Source organism: Eulemur rufifrons, chromosome 9 (assembly GCF_041146395.1).
Source record: "Eulemur rufifrons isolate Redbay chromosome 9, OSU_ERuf_1, whole genome shotgun sequence".
NCBI classification, from domain to species: Eukaryota; Metazoa; Chordata; class Mammalia; order Primates; family Lemuridae; genus Eulemur; species Eulemur rufifrons.
Window position 1 is genome coordinate 28165372 of NC_090991.1, and position 16031 is coordinate 28181402.

General features: G+C 52.6%; 1 protein-coding gene across 2 annotated transcripts in view; it reads right to left on the bottom strand.

Annotated features, from left to right (window-relative positions):
- The window catches only part of AKAP1 (A-kinase anchoring protein 1), a 31777-nt gene extending 16594 nt beyond the window's left edge, over positions 1–15183 (bottom strand). The window contains exon 1 of one of the 2 annotated variants that reach the window (XM_069482361.1): positions 15135–15183. The gene's annotated coding sequence lies outside the window, so the exon portion shown is untranslated. Of the gene's footprint in view, positions 1–14477; positions 14527–15134 lie in introns of those variants that run through there. The other variant, XM_069482362.1, reaches the window with a different exon arrangement.
- Between the last annotated feature and the right edge of the window lie 848 nt (positions 15184–16031).

A 16031-nucleotide genomic window follows, 5' to 3' on the forward strand; every position in this document is an offset into this window, starting at 1 on the left:
GTCCCAGCTACTGTGTCTCTGAGGAGAGAGGATCATTTTGAGCCCAGGGGTTTAAGACCAGCCAGGGCAATATAGGAAGATCCCATCTCTAAAAATATAATAAAAAAATTAAAATAAAAATTAAAAAATTGGGATTAACCTTTCAGGGGAGTCACTGATTAACATATTGCGAAGTCCACAGATATACTGGTGCTACAGAATCTCATGTGCTGACATGGAAAAAGCACGATACAGAAAAAAAAAAAAAAAAAAAAACCATAGACCACCACAGGTGTGTGACGTCTATGTCCCTACAATCCCGTGGAAAAGCTGGGAAGGACACAAGACAGGCCATTCAGGTGTGGGAGGAGGAAGTTTTTGCCCATTGATCTTGTATCCTGCAACCACGCTGAACTCATTTATTAGTTCTAATAGTTTTTTTTAGTAGATTCCTTGGGATTTCTTATCTAGAAATAGATACTCTTGCTTCTTCCTTTCGGGAGGAGAGTTCTCTGACAGTGGTTCTCCAACTTGGCTCCAAAACAGCATCATTTGGGAAGCTTTAAAAAAGCCAAGGCCACGATGGTACCCAGACCAATTAAATCAGAATCTCAGGGGGAGACCTGGACATCTGTTTTTTTTTTAACCCATGTGATTACAACACACAGTTAAGTTTGAGAATCACTGTTCTGTAAAAACCCACAACCAACCAAAAAAGAGGTAGATTATGTGAGATTTCCTTAGCATTTGCTTCATGTTCAACGCCTTTCGTAGGAAAGAGGAAAGACAATTCGAGAAGGGAGAAAGACTAAGGGGAAAGGGTGCTCTCGGGATAGGGCAGTGTGTGCAGGGCCTGGTGTCAGGAGATCAAGTTCTACTCCAAGGGGCACGTGCTAACAGGAAGTGGAGCCGAGGTCTAAACCAGGTTTTCATCTGGTCAGTAAATTTAGATTCTGATCCTTATTAACTAGGCAATCCCATTTCAGCAGGGTTTACAGTTGTGATTCCCACAGTATTCTAGCCATTCTCTGACTTTAGGAAAAAGACTAAATGAAATGAGGTAGAGAGGAAGAAAAAAATCCTAACCACCACCCCATTTTGCACACCAACGGCCCAAGGCCACAGGCTCAAATGGGTGTGTACGGGGAGGGGTTGCTACCCAAGACACAAACTGCCTCTCGAAACAGCTGGGAGAAGCCCCACCCCTTTGGAACTGAAAGCTGATTCCGGGGGTTCTGCCTGTGCAGCTGTTACGGTCCCGCCTCACCCAGCCTCCCGAGATCCCAGAGGCTGGCAGTACTGCGATAAGGCAGAGCCCCAGTGTTCAAACACGCATTCCAGCCTGGCTTTGGTACCTCGACCCAGTCCCCAGCCATCCTGCCACTGGGCTCCCCACACGTCCCCTGCCCCATCTCAGTCTTCACCCAGCCAGGACGCACAGAACCAGCAGCCAGGGGCCACCACACGCGCCTCGCCTGCCTGCAGCTCTGCAGCTCACAGGGACACCACTATAGCATCCCACCCGAGCCTCCCAGCCCAGCATGGTCCCCAGAGACCAAGGCTCTAAGCCCCCACACCCACCAAATCTATCCCCTACGGTCAGCTATGGCTGTGGAGACTTACAGCCCAGCAAACATGATTTCTGCGACATTTCCAAGCCAGATGCCCCCTGTTGCTGTGCCAGGAGGGCCTCCTGGGAGAAGGCACTGAATACTACTACCCTGAGGCCATGTCATCCACATCACAGAATCCAGAATGCCCCACCTAAATGCCCAGGGCCTCCACCTCCCACCCTGGACTAGTGCCAGAGACCCAAGGTTGAGGAACCAGGAACCAAGTGTCACTGCTACTCCGCAGTGAGCGGCTCAGGACAAAGCTCTTCTCTCCATGACTGCTTCCAGGACAGGAACTGCCCGACCCGAAGCGCTCCACCGGCACTGGAGAACAGAGGAATGAGATACCCCCAGAGAGTCGGAAGGCACAGTTTATTCCTCCCTTGCTATCAGGGGATTGTGATTAGAAATATGAGCCATCCTCCACCAAGAAGGGAACTGAGAGCCCCTGGGGACAGCAGCCACCCTGCCCAAAGGCCTTGGCTCCAACTCCCTGAGGCTAGCTGGGGCTCACTACGGGTGGCCACCGGGAGGGACCTCCCAGGGGCTCCACGGGGTGACTAATACCTTCCACCAGCCCCCTCTTCCCACAGTTAGGAATCGGCTGGCCCCTCACTTTCTTACCCAGAGCCAATCTCAGTCAAACAGACTTCTTGGGAATTGGTAAGATGCCCTTTTCCCTGACTTACGTGGTCTGATAGGCCTACGAGAAGTGGTGTAGGGGTACACCAACCTTTCTTGAATGCCCAGATGGGGGCACGAGCATGCGTGTGTGTGCACACACCCCACCCTGCGAGGCTTTCTGTTACCTTCCTTCCTTCTCTGGGTACAGACTCTGCAATTGCTCTTTGCCCTAGTGTTTTTGTTTCTTTTTTAAAGCTGAACCTACCTCTCAAGACTGAAGTAGCACTGCACACCGCAGGGCCATAGGCCTTCACATGCACACGCTCTCCGCAGGCTGCCTCCTCCCCCAGGGCCTCCTCCCCCAGGGCCTCCTCCCCGAGGCCCAGGACACTCAGGGCAGGCTGCTTGCACTCAGGAAAAGGCCTCCCAGAAGGATGCTGCAGAGCCCTGCCCTAGGGCTGATGGGGGGGGGGGACACGCGGCTATTTTGAATCTGCTGGAATGAAATAGCTGCCTGCTTATTTTTAGCAGGTCCATTTGCCCGGGAATAGATGCACGGTGGCTGGCTGCCAAGCGGTCACAGAGCTGAAGGCAGGCACGTGCTACAGCCACAGGCCTCAGCACTCATCTGCTCACTCCAGGTTCTAAAAGGATCCTTTCTTTCTCCAGAGACGTACCTGCAGCTTCTCAGAACAGCCCTGGGAGAAATTATGACCTCACTCCTAACCCAGCTGAGAGATGGGTAACTGCGGTCTAGAGCCTTCTGCTATGTTTCTTGTTAGAAAACAAATCCCCGGGAATGGCACAAAAAACGTTGGTCCCAGTGACTAAGCCCATTTGGCACAGTTACTATGAAAAAGAGCCGCACATAACTGATGGGAAAGTCCACCATAAAAACAACAGCTTAGGAGCCAAAAGCCCAGCAAGTCCCGTCTCGCCTGGTCATCCACTCTGTGTTCCAAATGGACACTTACACATCCTCTAAGTTGGGAATGTGAGCATTTCTCCCATTCCCCCAGTGTGCACACTACCTAAGACCGCCCCAAGTGTCCACCAACAGGAAAGAGCCAGCCCAAGACCCTCCATCTCCAGAGTGCCCCGCTCACCAAGTCCCTCCTGCAGGACTCCTCCCCAGCAGGGAATCAGAACCTAGAGCCCAGCACGTCAGCCACTGCATTCAGAAAGTGACAGCACAAGGGTTGGGGGAGGGGTGGTGGTGGCGGCTCACATCTGTAGTTCTAGCTACTCAGGAGGCTGAGGCAGGAGGAACGCTTGAGGAACTTGAGGCTGCAGAGAGCTATGATTATGCCACTGCATTCCAGCCTGGACAACAGAGTGAGACCCAGTCTCTAAAAAGTAAGACTAAAAAACTTTTAAAATTACAAAAGAGAGAGAGAGGACGGCAGCAGGCTATGGGCCAAGCGTGGAGGCACACTCCCTCCCACGGAAGTTTGGTGGAGCAAGATCCCAAACCCAGACTTCTCTGCAAGACCCCAAGAATGTCTCTTGTATCAGATGTGTTTACCTAATTCCCCGTCAGGTCACAGTTACTCACCTTGCTTGTACATGCAAACATGTGTAAGTCACCACCAGGAGCAGCTCCTGACCACCAGGAGCTCCCAACCTGGATGGAAGAATCAATCTCTCTCAGACTTACTCGCACAACCTGGTACCCCAAGCAGCGGAGCCCAGCAGCAGGCAATGGCTCTCAATGGCGGCCAGCCCTCCCTCGGGGAGGGGGCTGTGACCCACATTAAGGTTCTACTGCCTTCGTGTGTGGGAGTGAGCAAAGCTGGAACGGATCCCAGGAGCCGAAGCTGCCGCGCTGGGAGGGCCAGACGAAGGACGACCTTTGCTGTTGAGGCCACGTGGCCAGAAAGAGTCTCGGCAGTTGCGACATCCCTGAAGTGGAGCAGGTCACAATAGGCAAAGGCCTGGGGGACCCCCCAGGGGTGACTGCTGTCTAATACTGGCAGCCACTTGCTCACAGGAGGTTACTCAACACTTGAAATATGATGAGTGTGACTAGGGAACTCAGTTTTTTATTTTATTTGATATTAATTTAAATTCAAATAGGCACACACAGCGGTGGCTACCCACTGGACAGTGCGGTTCTAGAGGGTGCTCCCAGAAGACCCCAAGAAACGTGAGGGCTGGAAAGATGCCGCAACGGCCAACACCTACCTTGCTGGGCAGCGTGCGGTCCTGCCACCGAGGGCGGGGGCGATGGTAAGCCTGGGCCAAGCACCCTCAGCAGCATGGCTGGGGCCAGCGGTTCAGAGTGCTGGAGCCATGCCTCAGGTGTGGGAGTGTCAGCCCAGCTCCAGTGTCACTGGGCGGTTACCTGCATCCTTAGGGGCCTGAGGAAGCTATGACTTCACATGGCCACCCTAAAGATTCCAAATTAGCTCACAGTGGGGCTGCGAGGTCCTACCCAGGACTGTCCCCACACCCTCCATTGTGATGGGCCCAGAGCAGCCAGGCCAGCCAGTGTGGCCAGACCAGCTACGCCCCAGGGACGCTCCCCCCTTCCAGGCCGCCCAGCTGTCAGGATGTCACGGATCACTTTCCCAGCCTGCTGTGCAGAAGGCAGGCTGGACGCTTGACCCAGTGATGTCCGGGTGGGAGCACCTGCTCAGTGATGCTTTCTCCAGCCAAAATGGAAACCCAGAGTCCAGCGCCAGGAGCTCCAGGTAAGAAGGGCCGAGGCAAAAAGTCCCATGTCTGGACATGGTCTCAAGTTAAGAGCTCCTCCAGTCCAATTACTCAATAACACTGAAACCAACTCCTGGTTTGGAAAACTTGGTAACAAAGGGAGCAACACAAGGGTAAAGCGCCCAGCCAGCCTCCTCCTCTGCTGACCAAACCCATGGCAGGTCCAAGTCTCACTCCTCCTCAGGCGAGGAAGGGAAAACCTCAGCACCTCCTGCGAAGGTCTTCCCAATTGCTTCATTTGGGAGGTAGGGGTGTGGTTTTTACAAACTGTGAAGACTCCATTACACCCACCTGGCCACTCATCTCCAGCCCTGGACAACCATCTTTCGCTTTACAAGTGAATTCCGACAGGTTTCTAAGGATGGTGACAATGCAGGTGCCAGGAACGCATTCCTGGGTACATGGAGATCCTGCCCACAGCCACAGATGACGCCATATAGGAGTGCCCAAAAGATATGAAGTGGTGATCTGACAACAAGCTTACTTAAAAGCCAATAAAGATGACACGTGCTTTCAAAAGAAATCAGAAAAGATGCTCAAGTGCAAAAGCCCCTTCACGCCACCACCTCACGTGGGCAAAGCAAAGAGGTAAGACCCTGATTTCCTAATGGCAGACAGTGCCGTACAACCAACCCAGAAATCACATACAGGCATAAGGAGGTAACTTCTATCCAACAAATAACTGCCGGCCCTTACAGGGACAAAGCATGGTGGGACACAAACGAATCAGAGAAGTTGCTGCCCTTGAGGCACCTTCAATGTTTCACAGTCTCTTTGGGGACAAAGAAACAAAAACAAACCAAAAAAATCAGTGACCTCTTCTCCAGTGAGCCTGTTACTGCCACCCTCTGCCACTGCCCATCTGAAAGTTTGGTCCAAGAGACAGGCAAGTATCCTGCTGGGGTGGGGGACAAACAGGAAACAAGGTACCAGTGTCCCCAGATTAGGATGTGCCAATGTCCTGCGGTGGAGGATGAGGGGACACGGGCGTGAGTGCCAGCATCGGGGGAGCCAAGAAGGGTGGAGCTGCCCCATTCACTACTCAGGCTCCACTCAGTACCCACTGCAGCACTACCTGGGGCCCAAATCCAGATCCCCTCTCATTTCCAACCTCTCCAGAAAGTCAAGCCAGACCTTCTGCTCGCCTGGTGCACGGGCTCTGAGGGCCTAGTTGCCTTGGCCAACTTTCCGTCAGTCCTGTTTTCAGCCACACATGCCTGAGTAGCTGGGACTACAGGTGAGCAGAACATCAACATGCCCCGCTCATTTTTCTATTTTTAGTAGAGACAGGGTCTCATACTTGCTCAGGCTGGTCTTGAACTCCTAACATCAAGAGATCTTCCTGCCTCATCCTCCCAGAGTGTTAGGATTACCAGCTGGAGCCACCGCACCCAGCCTAAACAGCGTGTTTCTTGTTGGCCACCCACCACATACACTCTCTCAGCCAGCTGCTGGACGACGGATTCCCCAAGACAACATAGTAAACCAAGAAAGGTGGGGGCTGGATGCAGGACACAACACAAGAGAAGGGGACAGGGAATTCCTAGGGTGAAGGGGCAGCATGGTCAGGGGAAAGGGATGCTTCCCACGACCAACACGGAGCTGAGAGAGTACCTGGTACACACAGCCACAGTGAGGAGCTTTCCGCCAATGACAAGAGTTTCACAGCAGTGGTGGAGACTCAGGGAAGAGTCAGGGAACTGGTGACAGAGACATAGAAAATTAAGCACAAGAAACTGAGGGAATTAACTAGGAGAGGAGAAGAGGGGGAGACAAAAGAGACAGGGGAAACTAAAAACTTTGCAGCTATGAATGACGTTTATATTATAATCATTTACATTCTCAATAGCAACACCACCAAAAATTGGGCTATCTCTATTCTGGGAGGATGAGGGAAGAAAAAAGTGTAGGAATGAGTTAAGTGCTATCTCCCACAATAGAAAAACAAATCAGATAATTTTTTAAAAAATAAAGAAAGGGCATACTATTTAGAAATACAGAGGCAAGTGGCAGGGAAGATAGCAACAAGTGAAGGCAGCTGTCCCTGGAAGAGAACTGGATGGGGATGGGGGGCTCTCTGGGCAAAGAACTGTCCTTCCAAACCTTGTGTACAGTCAAAAGCCAAATCTTCCCATAAGCGATGCTTTGATTGACAGTACGTTCTTACACTATATACAAGTAAGCAAGGGATGCTCTATTACCATACAGCTTTATGTGTTTCTTATTAACCATCACAATACGCATTCATGTCGACTAATCTGTGTACAAACTTGTCATGCTTTATTTTCCCATAATAATTGGTGCCAATTTTGCTTCAGAGACCCCCAACGGCACTGCTGACATAACTGTAATAATCAAAGACAAGAACACGCTTATTGATAGCTAGACCCTTCAAGAACCAAGGGATGGGTCTCCCCAGCCCACTGGGAGGGCTGGCCACCATCGGACAGCAGGGCCCCTCAGGGCTGGTCATTTCATAAAGATTTTAATACCCACTGTGAGCCAGGTTCACTGGGCACAAGAGAAAGAGCCCTCAGGAAGCAACAGTGGAGGGAGGGCGAGGGAGTCAAATTACAGATAAGATACTGCAAAGTAGATCCAACAACGGAAATGTTAATAGACCTGCAGCCTCTTCCAGGCGGGGAGAGAGAGAATGGGGAGAGAGAGAACGGAGCCCTGGAACACCCCTTGCTCTGAATGAATACTACACTCCCATGCACACAGCACGGTGATAGTTGGGAGTGCTGAGAGTCACCCAGGCCTTTTCCGTGTGCTGTGGTTCAGAGAAGGCCGGCTGGAGACAGCATAGTGAGGGAACGTCTCTCGGAAGAGGCGGCACCAGAGCTGAGAGCTGTGCCAGGACCCGGGGGACAGGCAGGAGGGGAGGGGGGAGAGGGGAGAAGGGAGAGGGGAGAGAAAATTCCAAGCAGGAAGAACGTGTGCCAAAGTCCTAAGGCAGGAACAAGCTTGGCTGACTCAAGAGACAGCAAGAGGTGACAGTGAGGTCAGGGCACGGCTGCCCAGCATCACTGTGCAGAAGGCAGATTGGACTCGAGGGGCAAGGTGCCCTGTTCTCCACAGGGGAAACCAACTTGCCCAAAGAGCCCAGGCACTTTAGTTCTTAATAAATAGAAGCTGCTTCCAGAATCCACTCCTGAAATATTAATGGGACGCCTCCGTGGCTGGCAGCATGACAGGTACGCTGCGTGGGTAAGTGGGGGATCTCTTTCTGCTTCAGGTTCTCAGCAGATACACTTGCCAGGAAGCCCTGTGGCCACACCACACACCAGCCTTTGAGGGCCACTGCCAGACCCTTGTCCTCAGCCCCTACCCCCTCAAATGAGTCTGTTCCAGTTTGGCAGTCCAGCCACGGGAGGCAGGACACGCGCACACAAACACACAGCCCTGGGAAGCAGGCGACGCGAGGACACACACACACAGGCGTGCACACACTCGCAGCCTACGTAAGCCCTTGCCACTTCTTTGAATCAGATTTTGTGAAAACAACCTTGCTCTCCAGCCAACATAAACCATAGGCAACACAGGGCCTTATATGGCTCGAAGCTTTCTTAATCAGAAACAGATAGATGGGCTGGAGTTGGCAGCTCCAAGTTAGAGGGAAGGAGGAACCAAAAAAAAAAAAAAAAGGAGAGAATAAAGGACAGCATGGGGAACCAGCAAACTCGTTTGTCCGACTGTTTTCATCACTCTTCAGCCTCAGTGGCTTCTTAGTAAAGAAATTCTCCTGGGGGCCACGGCTTTGCCTCCTCTCATGCTTGTATTGTCATTTAAGCCAGAGGACACCAGGAATCAGACTGCCAGCCAGTGCACAGTTTGAGAGCGTTGTTCCTGTCCATTAAGTGGCCCGCCTCTAGGACGAGCAACCTCACCTAAAGATGGGGTTCGGTTGCCCACTTTCCTGAGAAATCGGCTGCTGGGGCAACAAGGGACCCTCATTCCCCAGGGACAGCAGTCCTGACCCCTGGCTCCCCAGCTCCCTGGGCTGCCTCAGTCACATGCCTGCCTGGCCCAGGAGGCAGGCTGGGTCCCTGCCATGGACCCAGAATAGCAAAGGCTGCCCCAGGGACCTCTCTCTTAAACAACCACCCCGGCCACACGCCCCATGCCAGTTTCTAGGGTCGTTTTATTCTCCTCCCTGTCCTGATTAGGCAGTGGCAGCAGTGGCTTTGTCACCAGGACTTGTCCCGTACATGGCAGCCACATGCACCCGGCCCCCCTAAAAGATGCCACCTGCTAAAAATAGCGGCAGCACATGCTTGGCCAGGTGGGCCATACCAAAGTCAAAGGACAAAGCAGGGAGGTTATTCTCAGCACGGCCTTTTCTCCCAGAGACAGCTCAAGGCACAGCCAAGTGCTGGTCTCCCTCCAAGCAGCTCAGGGAAGTGAGTCTCTCCCACTCCTTTTCCTTTGGAGGGGCAGGAAGGAGATGTACACAAGACTGAAGTGGCCTTCAGATCTGCTGCTGTCTCTATCCTGACAAGGGTACACTCAGGCCAAGGACAGAGGAGGGGTGGGAGCTGGGGGCAAGCTACTGCTGGGTGACAGCCTGCTGAGGGCCAGGGGACGGGCTTGTGACCTCTCTGTGAGGTCTGACGGGCCTGGGGAATCAGTGACTTCAAGGACGTCTTTTTCAACCAGCTCAGTCTTTGGAGCCGTTTCCCTGGGCCCTGAGGTCCAGCTACCTAGTCTTCCTAGCCCAGGAGGCTCTTTACTCAGTCATTCCCTGTGCATTTCCAAAGGACCTGATAGTTGCACAATTCTGATGACAAAACATGGCTTTGGAAAGACAGGAGAGCTAAAGTGTAGGAAACTTCCGTTTCCCCTAAAATGAAAATGTCCTATAATGGGATAAGGAGCCCTCCCTCACAAGGTTCTAATGAGGCTTAAATGACTCAAAACACTAACAAGTCAGACTCAAGTTTTAGGAATAGTTTTAATCTTTCAAAAATCCAGCTTAGTTTTCTGGATGAAGGAGTGATAATGGGGCAGTAAATAAGAAACAGCCTCTGAGCACATGGAGGGAAGGAAGGGGGAGGGGTTCTCCGTGACCCAGGTCCAAAGCCAGCCACCCTTGCTGTGTCCTGGGACCAGCTTACCCACCTCGGGGCCTCAGTTTCCTCACCCACAAACTAGAGATGCTGTATTTAACCTCACAGGGTTGAGAGAGGATAAAAATGGCATAGATCAAAAGAACCCACCTAAAATGCCAGTAGGTGCTCAGTCAGCGTCTTACGCTGTCTGGCTCCAAGAACAGAGACCTCACATTATATGTCAAAGGTCAGTCCAGCAGGGTTCTAACAAAGCACATCCAGAAGCAGAGGAGGAGACATCTGGAAATAAAGCACCCATCCCACCCCACACCAAAGCGTCAGGACCCATCCGTGGCCTCATTCTCCCCCAACACCTTCCTGAAGACAAAGAATGTCCCCTAACTTTTAGATGGACTAGAGGAAACACAATGAAAATGCCACCCAGTTCAGAGTGCCCACACCAGGATCCCGTAGAAGTCATCAGGCGAAGGCCCAAGAAGCACATCTGGAGACAGTTGACATTTGGAGACCAATGACAATGAACACAGGTCTTGGAGAACCAGATAGGACCTTTATAATAAACAGGGTCTCAAACCAAAACAGCTTTCTAAAGGCTTAGCATAGGGCCTTAGGCTTCATGTTTCTGTCCCCAGACCCCTTGCTGAGCTCCTCTCTCAAACTCTTCCATACTTGCTCTCTCCCCTCCCAACTGGCAGACTAGAACTCCCTTCTTAATCTGCCATAAAAAGAACCGATATATATATAAGTAATCTGTAACCAAAGCTGTTGGGTTTATGGACTACAAAAGACTAAGCCCCAACATATTATGCCTTAAGGATTTACAAGTTGAGGCAATTAAGCTTTTAGAGTTGGGCAAAGAACATTCTAGTAGTGCAGCATTGTCCAACAAAACTCTCTACAATGATGAAAATGCTCTTGACCAGTACTGCCCAGGACAACAGCCACTAGCCACATGAGGCTACTGGAAACTTGAAATGTGGATAATATCACTGAGGAACTGATTTTTAAATTTTAATGCTTTAAAAAGTTTAAATTTAGCCACAGATTGCTAGTAGTTACCCTATAAATAGGGCAGCTCTAAACCCTTCCCCCTACCCAAGGATTTAGGCAAATAGAGTTATCTTTCAAAACAAAAATATTTAGAACAGTAGCACCTTAGAGCTAAGAGAACTTGAGAAGAACAGAAAACAGATTTTTTAAGTCTTTGATTTGTACCTCCCACTCAGCTACGCTTCCCAGCCCAAACACCAGGGCTCCAGGAGCACAAACTGAATGTCTTTAATGTTGACCAACCCTCTTTTACTGGTTGAAGACCCGGGAAGGCTGAGAACAGGCCTGCTTAGAATCACAGCTGGGTTTCAGCTCTGAGAGCTGCACCCAATCCAGGGCTCTGGCCAGCTAAGCCCAGCAGTGAAGCAAGCCCAGTCAGCCCAGAACTCTACATACATTTACTTCCAGAACTCGCCTCGGGGGCCCGCTTTGTTCCCAAGGGCAAGTGGGCCTCAGTGACACATGGCTAAGTGAACACAGCCAGCCAGCATTACGGGACAGGGAACAGAATGTTTACTACCAACTGCTGCAAACTATCAAACCAAGCCCCAGAAACATCCAGGTGGCAAGGACCTGGACAGAATGAAGGCAGGGCCGCACCATTTAGCAGGAGAAAAAGTTAAGAAAAAGGACACCTTGAAAGCTACCTATTATTGGAAAGCCAGTCCTCAGAATGCTGAATGATAACACTCACTGCAACAATCTGCTTAGAAAGCAGCAGAAAGATTAGGAGACAAGCCCATGGATTTAAAAATATTCCTTGGTTCTTCTCACAAAAGCCCTCCAGAGGACCTAGTTCAAGTCCAAACCCACCCCTCAATTTGTATTTTTGTGACAGCCATTGAAACAGTTGGGAATGACCTCCAGCTTCACCTGCACTGTACTCAGAGGTGTGAGGATTAAAGGATTAGGGAGCTGTTTGCTTGTAACTCACCTAGCACAGTAACTGTCAATGAAGAAGCAGCCTCCAAATTTTAGTTCCCATGTCCTCACCAGCTACTTCTCCAGCCAGACCCGGCCCTACTCCAAACATATTCATTGATCATGTTTTCCACCACCCACGTTTAAAATTAGGTGCCAGGGTCAGCAGGTTCCCTCAGTGGGATGTCACATACAATGCGTACTTGATGTGAAATGATCCTAACAATGAAACAAGCCTGGGGTATTACACCAGGAAGGAATGTGGAAGAAACAGAACCTGCCCTAGGAAGCAAGGTTTAGGACTAAAATATACCCCTCTACAGAGATAAGCAACTCTCAAAGAGTATGAGATGATTTCAGTGGGATGAGAGGCCCCTAGGACTCACCACCTTTCCATAGTTGAGGAAAACTCAGAATGACAAACTGAAAGTATTAACTCATATCCAAAACAATGTCTTCCCCACAATAGAAAAACAGACCAAGTTACAGCGAAGCTTGATCATTCTAGACTCACAGACATGATTAGGAAGGAGAACCCTAGGGGAAAACAAGACAGCTCTCCAGGTTCATGGGCTATGAGCTGCCTGCTCTTCAAAGCCCTGAAATGCCCACTCGAGCAAGTCATGCTGTTGCAAGCTAGAGCCAGGAGGCTAGCTGGCAAAGCTCGGGGAAATTGTTTCCCGTTTCCTTCCAACCAAGTTTCTAGGTCAGAAGCTGGGGGGAGGGGTGCTTTTAATAAAATTTAAATCACTCAAGTGATTCCAGAGAAAGACTCGGGGCTTCTGTTGGGGGGTGGGGAACAACGACAGTGCTTAAGCACCTATCATGAACCAGGCACAGTAGTCTCACAAATATGATCTCAGTTTGTCTTCAGGATGGCGAAGGAACACTGTGGTGGCTAAAACTAGCTTTTCCCCAAAACTGTGGCTATACATCCAAAGCCCAAGAATAATTTGGGTTACCAGGTAGCAAGACAAATTGCTTTACAATATTAATGCTCAGCAACTGGAGACACATTGACTTCAGCACCTGAGCAGGCTGTGTACAACAGACACCTAGCTCCACTGTCACCCTGCAGTGGCCAAGTGAGAATGCATTTCCTAGAAACAGCTGGAACTCCTACAAAGGACCCCACCTAGACCCAAATCCCTTAGACCAGTCTCACTCACAGGCTAGGATCAGTTCCTACAAGTTCTGGGCCAGCACTTAAAATATGCATGACAATGGAGCCTATTTAATCCAGTAATGGACTGGAGCTTTAGTGATTTGCATACCTGTAGGATCCAGAGAACTTCCTCTAACCTAGAGCCATGTTTCATAGAGAACACACCCAGGAATTATTACCCAGAACCTACAAAACATGTTAGAGGTGAAAGAGGAAAGGCTCAACACAAGTCAAAAAAGCTCCCCAAACAGAACTTTGCTGGTTTCCAGTGCTCAAAGTCTTAAATAATCAGCAGGTGAACCACTTAAGTGCCAAGAACAGAGAAATCAGATAAATGATCAATCAGGCTGCTCACTTCACTTCAAAGACACTCTGTACCTTTAAGAGCAAAGTGGATGGGTGGTGCTAAGAGTCCAAGCTTTGCTTTCTAAATAAAGATTTAAAAAAAAAAAGGTACTAATTTGGGAAAGACTTAGCAGTTACACGAGCATGTAAGGTTATCGGTAGCCAGAATTAATCGCTTTTTGTGAACCGGTGTTCCTTGATCAGTAACTAACAGATATGGTTATACCAGGTCCAGCAGCCTAGATTTCACTACGAGAGAGAAATTTAAACACCAAATAGCCTGCACTTCAGTAGGGGAAAGATAGTTTAACCTCACTAATTGCCCGGCGCATACACCCTACCCGGCTTGAGAGGTCTCACCTCGCACCTGGAGCGAAGCCCACCGGGTTTGCGTTAACCGCGGCAGAGGGGCTGGAAGGCGCCCGCCACCCTGGACATCTCCCTGGGTGAGGGAGATCCCGGAACACCCAGGGCTTCCCTGCCGTCCGGAGTCGCTTCTGCACCGCCCACCACCAACAGTACCTTTCCTCTCCTACCCTTCCCAGGGAGGGGAAATAGAAGAACCTTAACCTAGGGCACTAAATAGTTGAACACTGGAAAGCCAGACCTGGAGGCGCCCAGCCCCCGGCCTCTCCAAGCACACTGCAGCTCGCAACCCCGAAACAAGCGCGGTCTCTCCAGATCGCGGACAGTAGGCCGAGGGCCTCAGGCGGAGCCCGGCACGTGACCCTGGGCGCCCCCAGGCTGAAGTCAGCGGGCACACCAGGCTGGGCGGCCTCTGCCTCTCCGGACACGCGTCTAAGAGTCTACGAATGCTAATCCCGCTCGAAACACCCAAGCCTGGGACCTCCGCACCCGAACTCGGTTCAGACGGCCCCTCCGCCCGAAACACGATCGGACCGGCTCACGACCGGTCTCGCAGCCCATCCTCCCCGTTCCGTAAGCCGAGCCTTTCCCCTCGTTCTCCGCACTGAACTTCAGGCGCTGGGCTACCTGCTCGGGTCTGCCTCCGCCGCCCGGCCCACGGTGGGGCGCCACCCGGGGCGAGCCAGAGGTCCCAGAAGTTGGGTTAGGCTCCAGAAAGGACCAGTTCAACTCCAACACCTCAGGGGCGGGAGGAATCCCCGCGGGCTTAGGGGACCTCCTCGCCCTTCCGCGCACCTGGCCCTGCCCAGAGCCCGCCCCGCCGCCGCCTCTCCCTGCTCAGCCTGGGTACACACGACCTTTGAAAAGTAAACGCATGTGGGGCTGGGCGACCTTGGGTGGGACGCGCTCAGGGAAAGTTAAGGTGCGGAGAGGCGTCCCGGGCGCCGCGTCCTCGCCCCCCAGCGGAGGACAGGGACGCGCGTGGGGGGCCGGCGCGGCTGCAGAGCGCCGCCCAGAGCCGGGCACACGCGATCTGTCAGGAGCCCGCGGGCAGACACGCCGGCGGGGGAGGACGAGGGGGCGCAGGCGAGGGAAAGGAAAGGGCCTGCCTGACAGCGGGAGGCGGCCGGGAACCTCCGCACACGCTCGGCGTCCCACGCCTCTGGCTCCCGGAGCACCCGGAGCGCGCGTCGCACGCTGCACCTGCACCCCAGGCTCCCCATCACCCCGACCGCACCGCCCTCGGGGCTCCCCGGGTCAGCTGTCCCCGAGGCCCCAACCTACCAGCTCCTCGGCGACCGTCGGCGTGCAAAGTCCGCGCGCCGCCGCCACCCCCCGGCCCCCGCCTCTGCCCCGCGGCCCGGCCCCGCAGCGCGGTGCCCCGGCAGCTCCCCCACGTGCTCGCCCAGGCGGGTGGAACAGAGAGACATTAAATACAGAGGACGCGCAGCGACGTGCCCGCGCCGCGACGCAAGGCCCCGCCCCTCTCCCTCGTGCCCCCGCGCCCGCTCCGCTTCGCTCACCTGCGCGTGCGCGCAGCCGGCCGCTCCCGGCCGCACCTCGCCAGCGCCTCTCCCAGCTGCGCCAGAGGGGGCGCGGTCTGGAGCGCCTCGCGAATGTCCCACGGCCCGGAGCCGAGCCTAGCTCGTGCTCTCGCGAGAGGTGCTGTGATCTCGGTGGGGCCTGGGAGAGGGGCCGGGTAGAAACCTGCAGAGCCATGGGGTCCGTGTTGCTCTATGCCGCAAGCTGTGTGCCGAAAACCCTGTGCGGGCTCCAGGGGTCAGTTAGGCCATCTCCTGCCTCGGGACGGAGAGCTCCCTGGAAAAGGCGGAGAGGCAGATGAGGGGCAGGGATCCCCTGGTTTGGGGGCTTTGAGCTTCCCCGTAACGGTCATTTCATAGTAATGCATAATTAGGTGGCCATTAATAATTGCTCAGTAACTGCATAATGGGGACACCTGGCACCACTCAAATGCAACTTTCTTGCCCATTTTCACAACTTGGTTGTATCGAAGTGAAACACTTTCCTCTAAATGGGTTTGGGTTTTGGAATGATTCCTGCGAAGATATAGTCACCGTGAGTCACTGCCTCTACCAGGAACTTGGGGAGAAAAAATCCCCCCTAGACAAGTGGACGCTGCAGGGTTTCAGCTGGCCAGCCCTGCTCTCATCCTTAAGACAT